Source organism: Rhinolophus ferrumequinum, chromosome 16, assembly GCF_004115265.2.
Source record: "Rhinolophus ferrumequinum isolate MPI-CBG mRhiFer1 chromosome 16, mRhiFer1_v1.p, whole genome shotgun sequence".
Classification (NCBI taxonomy): Eukaryota; Metazoa; Chordata; class Mammalia; order Chiroptera; family Rhinolophidae; genus Rhinolophus; species Rhinolophus ferrumequinum.
Window position 1 is genome coordinate 10779373 of NC_046299.1, and position 13893 is coordinate 10793265.

Sequence of the window (13893 nt, forward strand, 5' to 3'; positions counted from 1 at the left end):
CTTGAGGGCAGAGATTGTTTCCTATACATTTGGATATCAATGCTTGTAGAAATGAATGAAAGGATCAAATGAAAGTCATCTTCATGGACAACTAGCTGCACTGTTGGGACCTTGTGACTGTGTAGGTCACCAGGAGGGGTCGCTGTTGGCACTTCCTGGAATGGGGAGAGTCTAGCTGGTGGATCTTTTCTGAGCCCCGGGTTCTCTCCCAATATGGCAGTCTAATTTCAGTTACCTCCTTCTGCTACCCCTTCTCCCACCCACTCACTTGGGAAGGGGAGAGAGACTGAGCCACAAGGCAAACCAGAGCCTCTAACTTTATAACACAATTTTTTGTGTGTGCCTGGAATATCCTGAAAAATGTTGACTGGGAGCCCCTGGCACATGAGTCCATCCTTATTGGATGGACTCCCAAATGCTGCTGGAGAAAGTGTTGATGCTGCCTTACTTCTTCTAGACCCGAGAAGCTGTTCTGGAACAAGCAGTGGAATATAAAAGAGGCTTTTGAACATGTCAACGTCTGAGAAATGACAACCAAAGGCGTGAGCAGATTTTGTGAGGCATAAAATCACATGGCTGTTTGTGAATTGCAGCTGGGCTGGGGGATCCATTTGGCTTCCCTTGGTAAACTGGATAGAAAAATGCACCAAACTCAGCAAGATCTTTGCATTCATCATAATGTCGGAGAATGCACTGCCATTTGTCTTGATAACCTGTGTTTTTAAAAGACAAGTAATTGTGAAGGAGTTGGTGCAAATAAAAAAGGGGTACAGAATGTCTCAGTCCCGTCTTATAAAATGGCTATTAATTTTTAATGTCATTTTAATTCAAGGACATTTTTATAGCTTCGTAATAAATTAACATTTCAAAAGTACTTTTACCTGCTGAGATGGTTCATTCCGCTAATATGGGTAACGCTGTGGGCTCGAATAATTAGTGTAAATTGCCTTTGAAAAACACAGAGCTGGGAACAACTCTAACTTGCTAGGGTTTAATACCCCTTGCCGTACAGGATGAAGAGTCCTTAATGGGGCCTGGAAAAACAACTAATACCTACAAATCAAAGGAGAAAAGCCGTTTTTGATGCATTTGTCTGAGAGTGTGAGTTTTAAACTAAATTGTTAACACTTCCTCCCTGCTGAGGGTCATGGATTAGTGAGGCTGGGAGATTCTTTGAGAATCTTTCACACTGACCAGGGGATGTAGGGGGTTCCAAATACAAGTGTTTTCTTAACCCTAATCCCTACCTCCCTGACCAGGACAGCTCTGCATTTCCCTCTAATTAGGTGAAGAATTAGGAGGTGGATAAATGTGTTCAGGGATGAGGATAAAGTGATTAGTTTGCTCCAGACCATGATAGCGATTTCTAGGCACTACTTAGTTCCTTTCAAGATAATAACTTTTCTCTTTTTCACAAAAACGTATTCAAGCAAACCTCAAACATGTATTTATAAGCAATGATAATTATCTCTGGGCAAGTTTGGGGCAGCATATTGACGATTTTTACTCTCCTCTGCATTTGTTAAATTTTCATAAGATTTTTATTCCATAGAGAACATCCAGGGCAGTTCCTAATCTGACTCGAGTATTATAATTATATGTGCCATCTGAAGAAAATCTAATAACCTAACCCCAAAAATGTATTTACATTTAAATGATCCTTTCAGTGAAAGGGGAACAAGGACATGTTGCTTAAGAGCTAGCTGAGATGCAACCAATTTGCCACTTCTGCATATGAATAGGTACTAACTACTGCGCATGCCTTTTCTTCTTTAAAGATCTTGCAGATATTCTTCATTGAAGTGTAATTTTAAATTTCGGGCTGATGAAGGCAGTTCCAGAATAGCTTCAAACTTTGGTGATATTAGCAACCTTTCCCCATGGTGAATATCTCAGGACCACTTACACTTCTAAATCAGTTTCTACACACACAAAAAACCCAGACAGGTACCAAAAAGACACCATCGTCTTTTACACTTGGACAATCAGTCCCAGAATTGCATACGCCAATTTTTCCTCTGCTTTTGCCATTTTAGTTCACTTGTTGATGGAACGTATTGTCCTTCGTCTCACCTAGTACATGTCTTACATGCTATAAATGTATAATGAAAATGATCTCAGGAAAATGAAAAGTGATACCAACAAATAACAAAACATAATGTTCTTCCACCTCCTTTCTGAGGGCGTTTGAAGGCCCAACATGTTATTCCCCTTGGTCCTGTTTGAAGGCCGGTGAAAGACAGTGGTCTAATTGTGACCTTTTGGAACACATTCATTCCTCTTGAACGTTCTTCTCTGAGGATTATAAATGAGCCAGAGAAAAAGAGAAATGAAAAGTGAAACTGGAGATGGGTGCTGGGTCTCCAGGCGTCATTCCTGAGTTAGTCTCAGCTGATCAGGAGTAGACACTGCCATGGCCTCTGGAAGGCACATCACGATATTCGGTAAAACAAACAAAAAACCCAACTTCCTTTAAACTGCAGTAAGTTTTCCTTTCCACTCCTACAAGTATCATGGCGAGTTTAAGGTATGATGTCTGCGTAATGCCCAATTACGATATACAAGACAGATCACACTACATTAGCTGGGATTATGTTGCCTCTTGATCTTATCAGCTTTGTTTCCTAAACTACAAAAAGATCTGACACAGTGCTGGTTAACAGTTTAGACAATCTCCACAGTCATCCATCACTGTCACCGGTTAGCAGGAGGCATGAGGCACAAAGCATGTGCTGACACGCTCTTCCCAAGCCAACTCTCTAATTTCTTGTCTCTTTATGTTTGTCCTTCCTTACTGTTGAAGCTTTCTTTTCCTTGGTGAGAAGAAATCTGTACCTGTTGTCTCCTGAAATCTTATGCGGTATGTTACCTATCTCAGTTGTTTGCCTATTTTCAAATTCTTGGCAACTATAGATAAGAGAGGTAGCCAACATATAAGGTAAAGTGTCGATTCCTGAGCTAAAAAAGAGGCCAGTAAATCAGAGGCCTGAGGGAGAAGGGCTGAAGTATACTAGTAGATTAAATCTGACCAATCCCATCTTCTGGGTTTGACCTGGATAAACTCTACGCCCACAGTGGGAATTCCCAGCAGAAAGGATACATACTGAGTCTAGCAACTGAGAGTTAGCATTTCCCCCTGCCCCCATTAAATCTGGAATTATTTCAAAATTGCCCATTTCTGCTTTAAAGTCTGGCTCTTTTCAATAACCCCAGGAGTTAGCGAGGACATCTGGATTCTGACCCACTCTGTACTGGAGCAGAGAGCGCCTGTACTGGGTACTTCAGTGCAATTAATCAGCCATCATCGGAGCCGCACCCAGACGTGTGAAATAGCACCAGATTTGAAAACAGAATCCATTACCTTATTTGTGGTCACATCTGATAGGATCAGGTAATAGGTCTCCTCGTAGAAATATCTATGTGTCAGGTAGTAAACCTGATAATTGTAAGAATACGTTTAATGCAGCAGGAGAGACTACCAAAGCAGAAGATTAACATTACTGTTACATAATTACAAGTTCAAGGAATTCGGCCTCTTATCACTTTATAGTGAGGATAGGAAGTAGGAGTGATCCTTTTTAATTTGTAATTATTTAACTGAAATGTGAGGTCCGGCAGCCTGATTCTTCCCCTTCTGGGCGGGCAGACATTGGTATGCCGAAGCCATGCAAGAAGGCGCAGTACACTATCAGAGGAAGACATGTTTGATTATTCTTTAAAACCAACTAAGAGAAGTTAATCTCATTGAACTTCTTTTATTCAACAAAAGAGTTGGATGTTTCCAAGTCTAATGTGACTATAATGTTCATTAAATGGACGTCTTTACACCTTTAAATGGATTAACGGCACATCTTCACAGTCTAATTATTATGCATGTCATTCAAAAAAAATCACAGATCTAATTCAGGGGATGATAAAGGCTTTTTTTTTTTTTTTTTTTTTTTTTTTTACAACTATGGAAAAGACACTGCAGTAAATGGATGTGATTTTTATCTGTGCCATTTTTTTTTTTTAAGGGCACGTGTTGCTCCAAGGAGGTGGGAGGGAAGGACAGCACTGGATGTGCTGAGGTTTTCTGCCCGAGCAATTTCAGTTCAGAGATTTAGGAGCTGACCATGCCGGTTCTTGCCCCTTCTGGGCTCGCTGTACCAGGTACCTTAGAGGTTCCTCCCGCCTAAGCCTGCCCAGCTAATGACTTCAGTCTGTCTAAGACAGCTCTTAGTCAGATAAGCGATAAATTATGGACAGCCCCCGTTCAGCCTCAGGCTTTTGGGGCTTCTCTGAGTTCCTTTACCCAGACCTTTCTTGAAAGGGAGAGAAACTCTCTCACTGTGTCTCAAGGAACAGCAGCGGTTCAGTTTTCACCAGTGCATTTGACATTGACTATCTTTGGGCCTGTACTTGTCTCCTGTTTTGCGGAGGGAGCATTAAATTTCACCTGCCCTGGCAGCTCATGGGTGTCCTAAGAGTGTCACAGGCATTGGCCTGGCTCAGGTGGGTACAGAATGCTCTAGAAGCTATCAGAGAGCTACAAGGACATTTCTCTCCTTGGGGACAGGAAGTCTAGAGGGGAGAGCCCCAGAACCCCACAGTGAGTGATTTTAGGCTTTCTCCCTTCAAAGCTGAAGAAGGCCCAGATTCGTCTTCATTCATTCATTCATTTCTCCAGTATTTATTGGGAAAGTATTAGAGGTCTGGAACTGGGCTTATCAGATACAGCGCAAACTGGAGCAGACACAATTCCAGCTCTCATGGAGCATTGGTCTGAGAGGCATTACCATGTAATTTTGTAAATCAAAGGATGCCCCATACTTTCCATATAAGAGGCTTAGAGTTGGCCATCTGGTTAGAAGGTGATTCAAGATCTTGCTCTGGGGTTGTGCTTGCTTACAAGCTCACACTGTTTGTATTTATCTTGTACCCCTATGGAGTTGCTTTGTATTAGTGGATGGAGACCTGGGGGAAGAAGGGTAGTACCCAACTCCTCCCTTGAGGCCACCACTGGACACCTTCCTTGGAGCCAGTCAATAGCCTTCTCACCACTGGACCTGGCTCCTCCAAGGGAAACTGGGTTTGGGGAGGGTGACCCCAGGCTGGATCGAAGGTGGGAATGTGAGGTGTGTCTTAGGAACATCCTTATGGCATAGTGGGAGATGCCAGGTGGGAATGCCAGCGCTGCCACCTGCAGTGATGTGACTAACAACATTTTAAGCGTCAGTTTCCTCATCTGTAAACAGGCATAATTATACCCATCTTTCAGTATTCTTGTGGGACAAATATATAAAGGGTCTAACACAGTCCTGGCACACAGTAGGTATTTAACAAATACTTGTCCCCCTGTCCTTCCCTGTCAGCTGCCCCTTTCATTGTCCTCCTGCCCTTCCCTACCCTACGCTCCGTTATTAATCCTCATAATGAATTATTTAACTCTGAGTTAGTTCTTATTTCATAAACAAAGGATAACAGCTTAAAGCCTACTTGTATTAGGGGTCTTTGCCTTTCGAAAGGAAAATCCTCAAGTAGTCAAAATCCCAAGGAGCAGAGGAATGATGGCCAGGGGTGGTATTTAGGCAGATAGACACTCCGTTCACTTGAGCCGCTGCAGAACATATGACCATGGACCAGAAACTCCATTTCAGGCTCCATGGTGTCATCTCAGCCTATACCTGAAACACCATCTTGGGCCTGCCCAGCGTCTGACTTACAGCTCTGGTTTATGAGAGAGGGTGGTGTGACCTAGGCTTAGCATGTGCTGTCCTCAAGCCTGTGCTGCCCCCGGCGCAAAGCTCAGGAAGGACACTCCTGCTCCCCGTTCTGCCTGCCCCCTGGTCTCCTTTATATCTGGTGTTCCACAGGGTATGGGTGAGGGTACTCTTAGAGACACCCGTACAGAGACACCTGAGGCAGAAAACTCTTTCATAAATCATTTAAGGTCCATGTCATATTAACGTCAATTATCAGAAGAAATTGCTCCCTAAAACGTAAGGAATTGTGCTACAAAGAATCAACGTTAGCTCGGGAATAGTAAGTCTCTCCTTCCTATTTTCTGAAGGAGCATGAGGCAGGCCTCTTGATAAAGCAAACATCCGTCCTTGGTTGTGTGCTAGGTACTGTGTCCCGGTTTCCAAACTAATAAATACTGAATGAGTAAATAATTTTGTTTTCTCTCTGTGTTATAAAGATTCAGTTATATTTGGCCAAGTAACTTCAGGGAATATCATTAAATACTTTTCAAATAGTGCTTTCTCTAAGCCGTACTATGCTCTTGGAAAATGCCCACAGATCAATCTAGAAAGTCGAGGTAGAAGGAAGTGGGGGTATGAATCCAACTTTCTATAAGAGGCTCCTTAAAATTGAGACTGTCCATGACTGAGAGAGAAATCGACAGTGGGAAGCATATATTGTTCACTCACTCGTTTGTCTTCTCATTAATTCCAAATGGGGCTAGAGATTCGATAGTATACAATGGAATATTAAATTATAGGAATTAAAATCTTACCCTCCAAAATACATTTTGTAAATGATAAAAAGCCAGAAAAAAAATTGAATTATAAAAATTTGACTTTAGGATATTTAACAATATAATTCTAATATTTTATTATATATGTAGTGTGTGCATGGATATTGTTTTCATGGCATAAATGTGTTATATATAAATAATATGCATATTATATATGAGACGATGTTAATGCAATAGGTCTGTACTCATTAACCAGGAAACATAGATTATTACTTCAAAATTCTTCTCTACCAGGACATTCTCTGATGATCCTATTTGTATCTTAGATTTATTTGATCTGTACGATAGGAAGAGTTAAATAACCTCATTATATTTTATGTTAATTTTGTCCTAGGCTTATCACAGAATAGAAAACATGCTTTGATTTTGTACTTAGCAGAGACCTGACACCAGCTTCGATGCTTGGAAGGGAATAGGGTCTTAGCCCAGGAAGTTATTCATGGACAAATTAACTTGGGGAAACTGTACCAAACAGTATGTGAAAATGACAAGTTCACATTGAAATTTCCAAGCGGTGGAGGCTCACTCTTTTTACGACTAGTCTATGACAACTCTTGCTGATGGAATAAATGGGATCATTTATTATAGTTCAGTCTCCAAGTAATGATCAGAAACGAAGCTTTGTGGAGTTCTTTCCCAATCGGGCCATCTATCACCCTTTGGTCTTTGTATATAATGGCATTTTGTTTCTGAAGACCCCGGTCCGAGTTTAGCTCTTCTAACTGTTAGGAACCATGCCCTGACCCCCAATCTTGCTATGATGAATAGATATATTTTCAGCTGGTTATCCACCCTCCACCAACATGTGGCACTGTGAGTCCAAAGTGCCTGTGGCAGGTATGTAAATCTATAGCCAGGCCAGGTGTTCCACCGCCATTGTTTGCTCATCAGCAGATTTCATTGCTGAGGCATCTATGGAGGGTGTTGGATGGTGATTTACTCACCACAGCCGCCCCCTTCCCCCGCCTCCCCTCCCCGCTACCTGCTGCCAGCTGCTCTGAGCTTGTGGCGGCTGCATCAGGCCGTTGCAGAGAACCCAGGGCCGGTAGGTGACTCAGTGTGGTCTGTGGTCAGGTGAACTGGGGCTTCCAGGACCTCGCTCAGGGCCTTAGGCAGAATGCCAGCTCCACATCTATTCTCCTGGCAGGTCAGCTGTGTGTGTCAACGCTTTTCCTTCGAGGCTGGACAGATCAGTGTGTCAGCCACAGGCGCTTAGGTGTATAGCTGTCTTGTGGACCTCTGGTGGATGATGGAAGATTTTTCTCTACCAGTGCATTCTGTGATAGCCCTAGTGCCATCATGGACTTGTTTGATCTGTGAGATAAGAAGAGTTACACAACCTCCCTATATTTTATGTTAATTTTGTCAGGCTTATCAGGGAATAGAAAACATGCAGAGACCTGACACCAGCTTCAATGCTGGGGAGGGAAAAGGATCTTTGTCCAGGAAGAAACTATACCAAACAGTTTGTGAAAATAAGTTCATGTTGAATTTCTAAAGGGTAGAGGCCTACCTCCTTCTTTTCTCACAGAGGGAGACTCCTGCGTTGTTGGGTTCAGCAACACCTTTAAATGGCAAACATCCTCCCAGAGCATGGGGACCCTCTGAGAGGTGCTCCTGGCTCCCTGTCCTTACCAGAGGTCTCCTTCCCCAGACAGGTGTGTGGCCAGAGGACCAGGCCCATAGGAACTAATCAGATAACGTTTGTTCAAAGCACTTTCATTAGGTTGTGAGTTGTGTTTGGTTTTCTAAAACAAGAGGGAAAAATATCCTTGAAAGTCTTTTTCATTTGAGTGAAAGTGCTTTGCAGGGTTTGGGAGTGAGGATGGGAAATAACATTTGAGTTCACGTCCAAGCAATCGCGTGCCTGGATGTCTGAATACTTTCCCATCCTATAGGAGTTGCACTCCTACACGTCTGTATGGATTGGGCCATATGTAACGAGGTAATATAATTTAATGCTAACTCGGACTTCTCACAACGCACTTCCTGACAGGTTTGGGTTTGCATCAGTGAGGCAAATTTTAATCAGTAATCAAAAGCATTCGCTCTGAACGCAGGAAGAATCCTCCATACTTTCTTGTATCACCAAAAGACTTCGCTACTTCAAGCTGGACCCAGCAAGAGAGAGGGCCCAACTGACATCTTCACCTCTTTAAGTCTTAAATTCTCTTATAAGTGATGGTTCTTCAGAAACCCCTCCAAGCCTTTGTCCTCACCCCCTGGCTGGACAAGACACAGTTCCATCAGTACCTGAGGGGCTGGACTGAGCGTGGCCACCCCCATTGAACAGGCTGTGTGATTCTGACAACCCCCAAACTGACACCTGTTGACATAATATTGGAACCGTATTTGTAACTAATTGTGACCAAGATGTCACCTCAATTAGTCTGACAATAGGACAACCCAGGAGACTCCTGTCACGCCCTGGCTGCTGCTCCCAGTCAAGCCCAGGCTTGTTGTCTATTATCTGACAAGCCCAGGACAGAATTAACTAACACTAAATATAAGGTAATTTAATTAATTCCTCCTATTCCAGCTGGCAGGTCCCGGCACCCTGGGTGCCCCAGGCCTTCCAGCAAGCAGGGTGTTGCACCCCCAGCGAGTAAATGCTTAGATTGTACTTTCATTATTATAAGTGGGTGATTTGCAACCATGGATTTCCATGAAACTCCCTTTGAGCACTAAAGCAAAAGCATAGTGTTTTATTATCCTTAAGTACATGGTAATAAATTGTGTGAAAATAATTCACAGGAAAACATACCTTGTAACACTCAAGATTCTTCAAGGAATATATGTGCTTCCTGGAGAGAGGAGATGGGGGAGGAGAGAGGGAAGAGGAGAGAAGAGGGACAGGGAGGGAGGGAGAGAGACAGAGAGAAAGAAAGAGAAAGAGAGAGAGAACCATGGTTTAAGAAGACAGTCTGAAAGGCCCAAAAATAAAGACAATAAAGAAGCTATAATAAATATAAGAAAAATACACCTTGTGAAATTGTTTTATTATAAAGAACTGTCTTGAGCTGATATTTTTAAGGGACACAAAGTCCTCTTTTATTTCTAAATTTCCACAAGGCTGACCCTTAACTCTCAACCCCAGTGAACTGAACATCTCACCTTATGGAATTCTTCTTCCCACATTCCACTCTCCAATATTAATCCAACACAAAGGACATGAAGCAACAGGTTATGAGCTTTATGAATGCAAACCACAACTCTTCAGTCTGTAAAAATAAAGTACACACGTGGAAAAGGCTAGGTGGGAAAAATGAAGCCACTTATGGCGGTCAATGTTAGCAAGCCGGGCCCTTAACTTCTCCCTAGATTGTCGCTGGGGATCATGGGAGCACGCGGGCTTTTCCCGGGTGTCCACGGAGTGGGAGGGTTTGCTGAAAGCAGGTCGGTGTTCTCACCCGGGCGTCCTGGTGATGACTGACAGCCCATCCTGAAGACTGGCTGGGGCTCAGTGTGTGTAGTTGTGAGACATGGCTCTTCTCCATGTGAAGCCAATTAGATGAGACATCAAAACGATAGGGAGGTTGCAGCACATTTTCAAGGGTACATGAAATAAAGTATTTGGGTCAGGAAATATTAAGTCAATAAAAGCCTACAGACCTCATTAAAAGGCAAATCGGTGGGCTGAACCGAACCATTAAATATGTTAATTTGCAGCAAAGAAATGAAAACTTTGGGAGAAACCAGTGGCTGATGGGAGCCAAGTCCTGGGCTTTCATCTTGGGTCCTTCGGCTCTCTCCTTGGCTGACCTTGGGGGCTCTGGGCGCCAGTTTCCCTGTCTCTTTTATGAGGGAGTTGGAGTGCATGATCTAAAGTGCAGTCGGATTCCACTTGCTTGATAACTCAGGACGCTGGACACCTTAGCAGGTGTTTCTCAGTCAGGGCCTCACATTAGAATCACCTCGGGACAGTTTAGTCAGCCTAATGCCCAGATCCATCCCTGACCAATTCAATCAAAATCTCGGGGGGTGACCCAGGAAACAGTATTTTAAGTTTCCCATGTGATTCCAAGGTACAGTGAAGCCTAAGGACCTCCAAAGTCTCCTTCTTTCTAGTACATGGAACCAGAGATACCTAGAAACTCCCCCCGCCCCACCATCCCCTTCAACCTTAAGAAGAGCTGGCCTTTTCTTGATGTAACGGATCAAACAAGTCACTCCATCTCACACACTGTTTCCAGGCAAATAGTTCAGGAATCATTGGAATCAGTGACCCATCAGAGGTGTACATAACAGTAAAAAGGGCCTGCAGCTGCCTCACTGGCTTGCTGATGGACAGAGCTGGAGAAAACAGCGTGGGCCTTACCCCACTGGTGTGTAAGGCATGGGCCGTTCAGAGGACTTAGAGCTACCATTTCTTTGCTTCTTAGACTGGTATTCCCAGCCTCTATTGAAACACAGGAAATTTTTACCAACCTTCTGTCTTTTGCAAAGCAATTCTCATGGTATATATTGGCCCTTGACCTCACTCCAGGAGGGAGAGAAAACTGAGACTCGTAAAAAACAGTCAACATGAAACGTGGGTTAAGATGAACTACTCATTTAGGCAAACTACTCTTCCGTGTGTTGACCAGGGTTCTCCTCCAAATTCAGGTCCTTCCAGAACCTCAGACCTTGACCTTATTTGGAAATAGAGTCCTTGGAGAGGTGCTTTATGATGAGGTCATACTGGAGTAGGATGGGCCCTTAATCCAATGTGACTCGTGTCCTTATAAGAAGACAAGAGACAGAGGGGCACACAAGGATGACGTTATGTGTTTTCGTTTGGGCTACCATAACAAAACATCACAACAGAAATGTGTTTTCTCACAGTCCTGGAAACTAGGAGGTGAGTTTCTTCTGAGGCCTCTCTCCTTGGCTTGCAGATGCCTGCCTTCTTGCTGTGTCCTCACGTGGTGGTCGTCCCTTTGCCTGTTATCTGTGTCCTAATCTTCTTACAAGGACACCAATCATATTGGATTAGGGCCCACCCTAATGACCCCATTTTACCTTAATTACCTTTTTATCTCCAAACGCAATCACATTCTGAAGTACTTAAGGGTTAGGGCTTCGACCTATGCATTGCGAAGGGGTGGCACAATTCAGCCCATAACACCACGTGACAATGGAGACAGAGACTGGAGTGACATGTCTACAAGTCAAGGACTGCGGGCAACTGCCAGGACCTGAAAGAGGCAAGGAAGGGTCCTCACCCAGCACCTTCAGAGGGAGCAGGGCTCTGCTGACACCTTGATTTCAGACTTCCAGCCCCTGAAACTGTGAGAGAATAAGTTTCTGTAATTGTGAGCTCCCTGGTTTGTGATAATTTATTACCACATCCCCAGGAAATGCATACAGTATGTCCTCACTAATGTTGTCCGTAGGTTCTTGGAACTGCAGCAAAACAATGTATAAGGAAACCAGTTTTACCAAAGGCTAATTGATATAAACAGGAGTTAAGTTCTTACGGCATCCATCAATGTTATAACAAAACAACGTTGAACAAAACGTTATTTGAGGACCGGCTGTAGAGCTTGTCCTATGCCTTTTCCTTTGAGTGTCTACCACATAACTTAAGTGTCTAGACACAGTGAAAGCTTATGCACTCAAACCAAGCTTGTGCTGTCCCTGAAGGCCACAGCACAGGGCCCCAGGGGAGCCCAGGAGTGGACTTGTTGCCTGTTGCTACAGTTGCTGCTACTGCCACACCCCATAAACTTTCCATAGGGGAACTTGGGGGAGGCCAGGCCAGGATGGGAAGAGCAGGGCTAGAGTGGGGTCATGGAGAGGAGAGACGCCTCCTGTCACTCCCCCACTTTCTATTGGTGAGTGGTCCTTTGAGCACAGTCCTGACTGCAAATCACCCATCAGAAGCTCTGCGCCTTGGGACCTGCGTGATTTTCATGAAGCTCTATTGCTTATTTATTGCTCTCAGCATCCTGCCCAACCTAAACTGCTTTGCAAGTAGTGACGGCTGTGACCACGGCGCATGTGTGGACAGAAGTGCGCAGGCCAGGCAGCATCAGGTCTGTAAAGCTGGCATCCTTACGTGACCGGGTCAGCATATGAAGCCGCATCATTCAGCACATTAGTGAACAAAAGGAAAGCGGTGCGCTCCCCTCCTCCCCACCTCCCAGAGCAGAGTCCAGCTGACTGGCTTGGGACAACACAGGCAGGTTCCTGGTCACAGAAAGCGCAGACGAGGGGAAATGGGCCCACAAAGACCACATGGGGAAAATGTCAAGGAAAGAGCTGCAGCTGCGAACAACAGCGTGTATGTGAATCCCCAGAGCTGAGTCTGTCTCTCCTGTGGCTCGTGCAAGAAGCCGAAGGCTGCGCTCGTGGGTCCTGACTCTGTCCAATACGTGTCTGTCTGCCACGATTGGCAGGACCTGTCTGCCATGATCGAGGTACCAAGTTACCCGTTGAAAGGAAGAAAGAATGAATGAATGAATGAGAATGAATGAATGGGTTTAAACAGGGAAGGAAAGACATAAGGAAGCAGCTCCGGGGAGGCGTTCTGCGCACAGGAAGTCGGTAGTCCCGGGTTCTGCTCCTGGCTGTGCCCGGGCACTGTGTGGCTTTCCTCTGAGTCTCAGTCAAAGGAAGGCATTAGGGTGCCGTACTCTGACATTCTGCGACTTGGTCACTTTTCTTTACAATCAATGAACGGAGCAGGAGTATGCACGGTCCTTTTTTCCCTTGGTTTTGGCTCCTAACCTTGCAAATGAGCCAAGGTGTGTAAATCAGGCCCTTGAAGCCGCTTTGAAAGGAAGGGGGACCCGAGGGGGAGACCAGGCAGTGCTCCGCATTGACTCCTCCAGATATCTACAAATAACGGGACCATGGGAGGTTGTGTAGAACCCAGGGCCTGTCGGAAACACTGCTTCCAGGGGGACTGCGTTTAAGAATGATTTTAAAATACAGGAATACTGGAGAGGAAGGGGCCCCAAAGCGGAGAGTTGCACCAATTAGATCAGCTAACAACAGGCAGCCTTTATCCCTGGCAGGAAGCACCCCTGCAAGTGATGAGTGACAGGAAGCCGCTGAGAAGTGCCCATGTTTTCAAAGGGAAAATGTAATTTGTAAACAATCAACATCTTAACAAGCTATAAACAACCAGCCTTGACTTCTAGCAGATTTACTGATGCTTGAGTGACTAAAATTCACAATGTTTTTCCAAACCCAGTTGGTTAATTTGTGGCCTGGTATTCATTAGGACGACAGGTGCCCAGGGACTGTTTCCAGCTCTGTTTCCAACCTAATGATGCAGGGCTGGGGTCCGAGTGAGCAGTTTCCCATCTTGGGTGTAGGCCCAGGGCAGTTCAATCTTGCCTTTTTCCCTTTCTCACCACAGCTGGCCTTGTAACTCATAGGATAGG